Raw genomic sequence first — 7,621 nt, 5'->3', positions numbered from 1 at the left:
TGACCTTTATGAACCTGATGAGTTACCTCCCTTTTCTAATTACAAAATTCATTGTTGATATCTCAGAAATAATTCTGGCTAGTTTCATGTTCCTGTCATTCAGCATAACATTGGTTACTATGTTTACAAAATGTAATGTGCATTCTTAAAAAAGCTCACTTTTATCATGGGGGGGAGGCTGGACTTGTTAGAGACTATGACACTCATAAATACTGTTCTGTGGGGGAAAAGGCAGGAGAATTATTCAAAAAGATTGTTTTGATACTTGCGACTTAAATGTTTCAGCCATATAAACATAATTAAATCGTACAAAAATAATACCTATATTTTCTTTATGGTGGCACTCACCAGATAATATGTACTTTTGAAAGAGTGACGTATGTAAGGTGAAGTAGTTCGCATTTAAAACATGCACAGTGGAGAGAATGTTTGCATACATATATGCTACATTAATGCAATGTGGATGATATTTCTTTTGGATATTGTACTTTTGGAAATTTTACATGATTTAAGCAAACTGCTAACTAAAATGACTGCTCCCTTGTGTTAAAAAATCAGTCTGAATTAGTCTAAAGTACACTATACATAGCAGCTATTAAAATAGGGAAAATGAATTTTGCCAGACTAGACAATACCAGCTTCTGAAAGTGCAATGAATGAATTACCAAATATATAAAATGTAAAAAAAGTTATCAGCTCTTTTTTTATACAATTTACCGCTGAAGTTCAGGAAGTGAAAATGACCAAGTAGAGCTAGCACATTTTTGAAAGGTGCACATTTGAAGTAAGGCCAAGCTGTATACTCTATAACCCATAGTACACCCATCAATCATACACCAAAATAAAGGGAATTAAAGGTTCTTTGCATTATACCTACGATATACAAGGTCTTTTTTAAATAGCCAGTATAACCAGTGAGGAAAGCCGGGGACATTCTTTTTCTTTAACATCCTAACCCTTATGCAAAATGCGAAACTGTATAGCGCCACCACAATGATTAACAACCCAACAATATCGCTTACCACAATGAAAGCCTTGTACAATGGTTAACAACCCAACAATATCTATGGGCAGCCGTTGCCGCCAAAATTAAATTAATCAAATCATCTAGTATGAAATCAAATGATTTAACCTAGCAAATGAAATGATCAATCCAGATTTCAAATGATGTGGTGTCACATGAAATGTTGTAGAGTGAAATGAAATGATTTAACACATCAAACGGAATGATGTATTCAGATTCCAAATGATGCTGTGTGATATGAAATGATGTAGCATGAAATGAAATGATTGAACCCCATAAATGAAATAATGAATTCAGATTTCAAATGATGTGGCGTTAAATGAAATGATCTGGTATTAAATAAAATGATTTAAAGAACAAAACGGAATGATGATATCTGCTTCCAAATGACGTGCTATTAGATAAAATGATGTAGTCTAAAATGAAATGATTTAACTCAACAAATGAAATCATGAATTTAAATTCCAAATGATCTGGCATTAAATAAAATGATTTAAAGAACAAAACGGATTGATGAAATCTGCTTCCAAATGACATATTATTAAATGAAATTACTAAGTATGAAATGAAATGATTTAACTCAACAAATGAAATGATGAATTCAGATTCCAAATGATGTGGTATTAAATTAAATGATTTAAAGAACAAAACGGATTGATGAAATCTGCTTCCAAATGACGTAGTAATAAATTAAATTATGTAGTCTAGAATTAAATGATTTAACCAAACAAATGAAATGATGTATTCAGATTCCAAATGATCTGGCATTAGTTGAAATGGTCTGAAGAACAGAATGGAATGATCAGCTCATATTCCAAATGATGTGGTATTAAATGAAATGTATGGAATGTAAACGGTCTGATCAAAGTGTAAATCAGCTAGCATAAATCCAAACAAACACGGGGGGGGGGGGGCGCTGTTATCTATGACTTATGATGTCAGTACGCCGAAACATAATCGGTCGGGCGTATGTACAGCATTCGGCTGAGATTTTTGCAGACGACAGTTGGACAGCAAAGTAAAGGTAAGTGTTTCTTTTCGTATTTTATAAACAAGAACAGTGTTTTCCAATCAGCATAAAGTGATTTTATCCACATTAATGAATGTGCGTGTATTTTTTTTTTCAAGTTCTGCCCTGTACTGCGCGAATTTCTTAGGCTTCAACAAAGCGAGATCTTTGAACTAAAGAGATTAAATCTTGATTTTATTTGATCAATATTAGTTACCATGTTTAATGACCTTACACACTAAGCCAAAAAATGTGTTTCCCGTCAATATTGGTATATTTTACATTACTGGCCCTACGTGCATACGCATTATTCTTCAAAGGTCTATATGTTATCAACTCTTTTTCCGCTATTGAATCCAGTTTGTAGCGACATATTAGTGCTTTTTTCTTTTATATTTCCTCTTTGATATCGAATATCATTTTTCTTAGATCCCTTATTCACGACTCTTAGTGTACTTCAAACACGCCACTCTCCTTTCCAAACGTATTGAAAATTGGGGGGGGGGGAGGGAACTTAGTCATATATTTTGAAAGAATAATACGTGAACAAAAAACAGTTACCTCCTTTGGAGTGTCTTATGGCGATCATGTTTGAATAAGCCCACAATAACAAGGAAAGACCATGGATTCTATCAAAATTTAAAAAAAAAAACAGCATCAGTGATTTGTAAGTGATACCACGTAGCCCTTAGGGTAAAGACGTTCTCTCTCTCTCTCTCTCTCTCTCTCTCTCTCTCTCTCTCTCTCTCCAATAGAACGGTCGAAGCTTGTACTTTCTGCTTTCTGCTGACTGCTGGACCAATGCTAGATTTTACCTGATATCCATCGATTTAAGTAGTGTCTATTTGGCATGTATTTGTACTTAGCTCAATTGCCTGTTTCAACATAATAAAAAAAAAATAATAATAGGATGAGCAAATTTAAAAAAAATTGAATTACAAAATACAAAAATGTGTTAAAAAAATTGCGACCTCTTGTTTGGCAGCCTGACACATAGAAAGATAAATATGGGTATCAATATAAAAAAGCCATTCATTTTCAAGATAAAAAATTTGAAAAAGTAAAATTGGGATGAGCGAATTTGACAGAAATGCCAAAAAAATGTATTTGCAAAAAAATTGGGATGCCACAGCGAGTTTCGAACTCTCGACATCTTGTTTTACAGAAGCGAGGCATATTTTATCACTTTTCTACTTTGATGTCATTGGCAGTGCCAACAAGAACAAAATATCAAAATTAATAATAATAATAATAATAATAATAATAATAATAATAATAATTATATGTCATGTCAAAAGTAACAAATTGTCACTGCCACAAGAGCAATGTTTGTTTTAAAGCATAAATACATTCTAACTTTGCATGCAAGCATTGGCGTCCTAAAGGTAAATGGCGTCGGGACGACGATGATAGCCCAAGGGTTTTTTGGCACCACAACACCTCTGGCACCCATCCATGGTTTTGGTGCCCCAATGCCACTAGCGTACGGAGCAAACACTCCGTCCGTACCCCAAACCCTCCTTTACAACACTATTGCATGCAAGTTTATATCATCTACTTCCTTCTCCTGACATCATATTAGACCTAAAATCAACATTTCTTAATCGTATGCGTTCAAATATAAGTCAAGCCCTATAGCTCAGTTGAGCCCACCCCCACCCCCAGCCCACCCCCACCCCCACCCCCACCCCACCCCAGGTTTGATATCCTTGTTATGCCACTTAATATTGGATAAAACGAATGAGCGATATTAGTTTATTACTAAAATAGTCCAGTTTAGTCAGAAGAGATTCAAACTTAGAATTAAAGTAGGACATTATCATCGTTGTGTATTCCGAGACGATGAAACATAGGGTAGCTAGGGTAAATCACTCTTAGCTGATGATGTGATAATCTGTGGAAGTGAGAGAAAAAAACTGACACGTTTGTGGAATTGTGTCACAGACACACAAATATAAAAACCAATTCCACAAAAGCACTGTACCTCTTCATCAAATATTTAAGTCCAGTTTTCATCGGTTCCCAAAAGTGTTTTAGCAGAACAGTTTTTTTTAGATGATCACAAATATATACAATCAGGTTAAAAATAATATGCACAATCAGGTTAAAAATAATGTTGAAGCAAAAAATAAGCAACCTCCAGCTCATCATCATTACCATTAGCAGCACTATCATCATTGTTGTCATCACCATACCATTATATCAGTTTAGATAATTCATTTTCTTCTTGTTCTTGCTCTTCTTCTTCTTCTTCTTCTACTAATAATAATAATAATAATAGGAAGAAGGAGAAATAGATTTATTTATTTATTTATTGTCATGGTAGCTTATAACTTTTCAGTACTGACTAATTTTAAGATCAACCAATAACAGCGTTCTCTCCAAAATTGTATAATCCTGTCAGTTTTACAGGCTTCCACATATCAAGAAACTCGGTGTATATGTTACTTTATTTCTTATATATTGGTCACTATAAAGGAGGATGTACTTTAGGCATGACATTGTTTTTGGGCTATATTTTAAATGTATTACCAGTAAACGGTAATACTATATGGCTATATGTATATTAGAAGTAACACTGAAGAAACTATGGCTATTAAAATATTAAAATATTAAATCAAAATAAATAATTTAAAATAATAATAAAAATTAAATTAAAATAAAGGTTTTGAAAAGATATTAACATGGAAGTTTATAAATGTTTATGATTAAAATTTACACGAACCTTGTGCATGCAACATTCGTGCAACAAGTTTTATCAATTTGCATAATAATTAAATAGTTATTTTTTTGTAGCTTCTATTTCTGTCCACATTTCATCTATTTTCATAAGCCCAAGTTTTAGTCTTTTATCTTCCAATATATAAAAAACCTAGTATCAAAATAATAACTTTGTATTTTATAAGAATATCTAGTTTGAATTAATTATTGATGTCCAGTTTCCATCTGCGCATTAATTCCGGTGCGACCACATTTTTTTATAAAAACGAAGATGGAACCTTCATGGTAATATATGGTTTTGTAAAGTTCCTTGAAAAATTGTGAAAACAAAATATTTTACAAGAATCATAGAGACATGATCCTGGGATAATTCAAAAAACAAAGAAAAGAAATTGATTACATTGCTGTCTTTTTTTCAATATATGTTTCAACACTACAAGGACTTCCATATTTGTAAAGTGGTATGTGATGAGCCCCTAGAAAGACAAACTGTTCACATCTCCAAATGTATCAAACAAATCAACATGGAACGTGTATCAACAATTAGCATCTCTTAATACCTTAATTTTGGGTCTGTATGAAGTGTTACATTTTTATGGTGTTAAACTAAGTAACAGAAACAAGCGAAACCGTAAAGTTTAAGAAAATCTAACTTTGTGCACCATCAACAGATTTATTATGTCAAGTAAATTTTTCTTCTTCTTCTTCTTCTTCTTATTATTATTATTATTATTATTATTATTGAACATCATATTTGTGCTGCTGGTGTCTTTAATTTATTCTCTTTATATTGTTTTATTGTGGTGCTGTACACACCTACAAGCACTTCTACGCATTTTTCTGACATGACTGGAGGCGCCACCAGTTATTGGTCTATGTGGTGCTAAATAGTGATGGTGATTGTAATGTTTTGTTACTGAAGAATAACTCCAGTAGCGGTCTATAACTTTTCTCATAGATTTTATTCAATAAAATATGTATATATGTCAGCAGTATCACATGCGCAGGCGCGCACTGAGAAAATATATTATGAAAAGGAGAGCGATAGATGCATTCCAATCAATAAGTGTTTACAGCAAGTATGACTTAGAACGAGATGAGAATAATGATAGCGTATGACATGAAATTAATATTACATATAAATATGAGTGACAAAATCATACGTGGTAATTTTTCTAAAAGGTATTTGTTCACAGTATAAAGACTTATTTCCTAATGATTCGACGCCAAACTATATAAACTATTGTTTATTGTTTGTTCAGTAAAAGGACAAATAATGTCAATACAGTTTCTGGTCTATCGATACTACACTCTATGCCAAATTATAACTTTCTTCTTTCTAACGAATTGTATAAAAATAGTTTGAGTCCATTCATTTGGAACTGTCTACCTCTAGATGTTAAAGAAGAACCATCAGAGCATTCCTTTCGTCACAGGCGTTTGAAACGGATACAATCTAAATAAAGTCTATAACCGGTTATGGTCAACTTTCCCCTGTGTGTGTGTGTGTGTGTGTGTGTGTGAATGAAAAGTTTTCAATCATGCATGTTGGTGTACACAATGCTTTCTGTGCTATATCAACACTTAATTGTTCCTGTGTATATCAATCATTAAACCTTTTCTGTACGATGTTTGTTTCTCAACTGTATTTTATATATTTGCCTCTACATATGTAGATATTAAAGTGCCACAAGTGAGGTTAGTTTCGGTACTAATTGTGTTACCATCATGTATAAGACTATTATTATTATTATTATTATTATTATGCAAAGAGAAATTAACATTGCACCAAAGGTGGAAAACAAAGAGAAACGCGTGAAATTAATATGTAAAACTCAGGCGTGGATATGAGTTACGCGATCAGTGAAGTATGCATTAATAATAATAATAATAATAATAATTACCTATCTTTAACGAGGATAACACATTTGGTAATGGCTGATCCATCTGCCGTCTGGTCCTCAGTTTTTTTAATCGGCTATGTTACAATTCTTTTTAAACATTTAAAACAAAATAAGAAAGAAAAAATATGCACAAAATAAAAATATAAGATCATGCACATATCCAGGTATCGTCGCACTCATTCTGACTGTGTGACTATACTTGGAAACATACAACTATGAACAATATTCAATACACACAATACACAGGTACATACATTTCAGCATAAGTCTTACTTTATATATATATATATATATATATATATATATATATATATATATATATATATATATATATATATATATATCGAATAAGATCTGGATATATCAATCATAGATATGATTATAAAATTTTCTATTCAGAGCTTTTATTATGTCATTCCAGCTGGTCTAGAAAAAATTTCGCTAATGATATTTTAAAAGAAGCAAGGGAAGTTGAATTACATATCCTCATTGATAATTCCATACAGTAGGTGCTGATACAAAAAATGAACTTTTGTAATGCTTGGTTTTCGACCGAGGAATCTGGAGATCGTTGTTAGTCGTCGATCGGAGATTACGCTCAGTATTTGATGATCTTAGTTCAATTATGTTAGAGATATCATCTGGAGAAAGACCGTTGAAAGACTTGTATGTCATGATTCCTTTAAAATAAAGAATACGTTTTTGTATAGGTAGCCATTTCATACGTGAAAACAAAACATTTGAGGGAGTCATAACAGAAAGTTTCAGCATTATTTGGGCTGCCCTTTTCTGGAGTCTATCAATTCTGGACAGATTATAATTTGATGTGTTTCCCCATATGGTACAGCCGTAATCTATCAGTGGTAGCATATAACTTAAAAACTAAATTTCAAGTGATTGTGGAGGTAGAAATTTTGAAAGCAATTTTAATAGAGTTATTCTTTTGACTACCATTGCACATAG

This window comes from Sinohyriopsis cumingii, chromosome 12 (genome assembly GCF_028554795.1).
Source record: "Sinohyriopsis cumingii isolate HCF-2022 chromosome 12, ASM2855479v2, whole genome shotgun sequence".
Lineage (NCBI taxonomy): Eukaryota > Metazoa > Mollusca > Bivalvia > Unionida > Unionidae > Sinohyriopsis > Sinohyriopsis cumingii.
Note: the sequence above shows the minus strand (reverse complement) of the source record.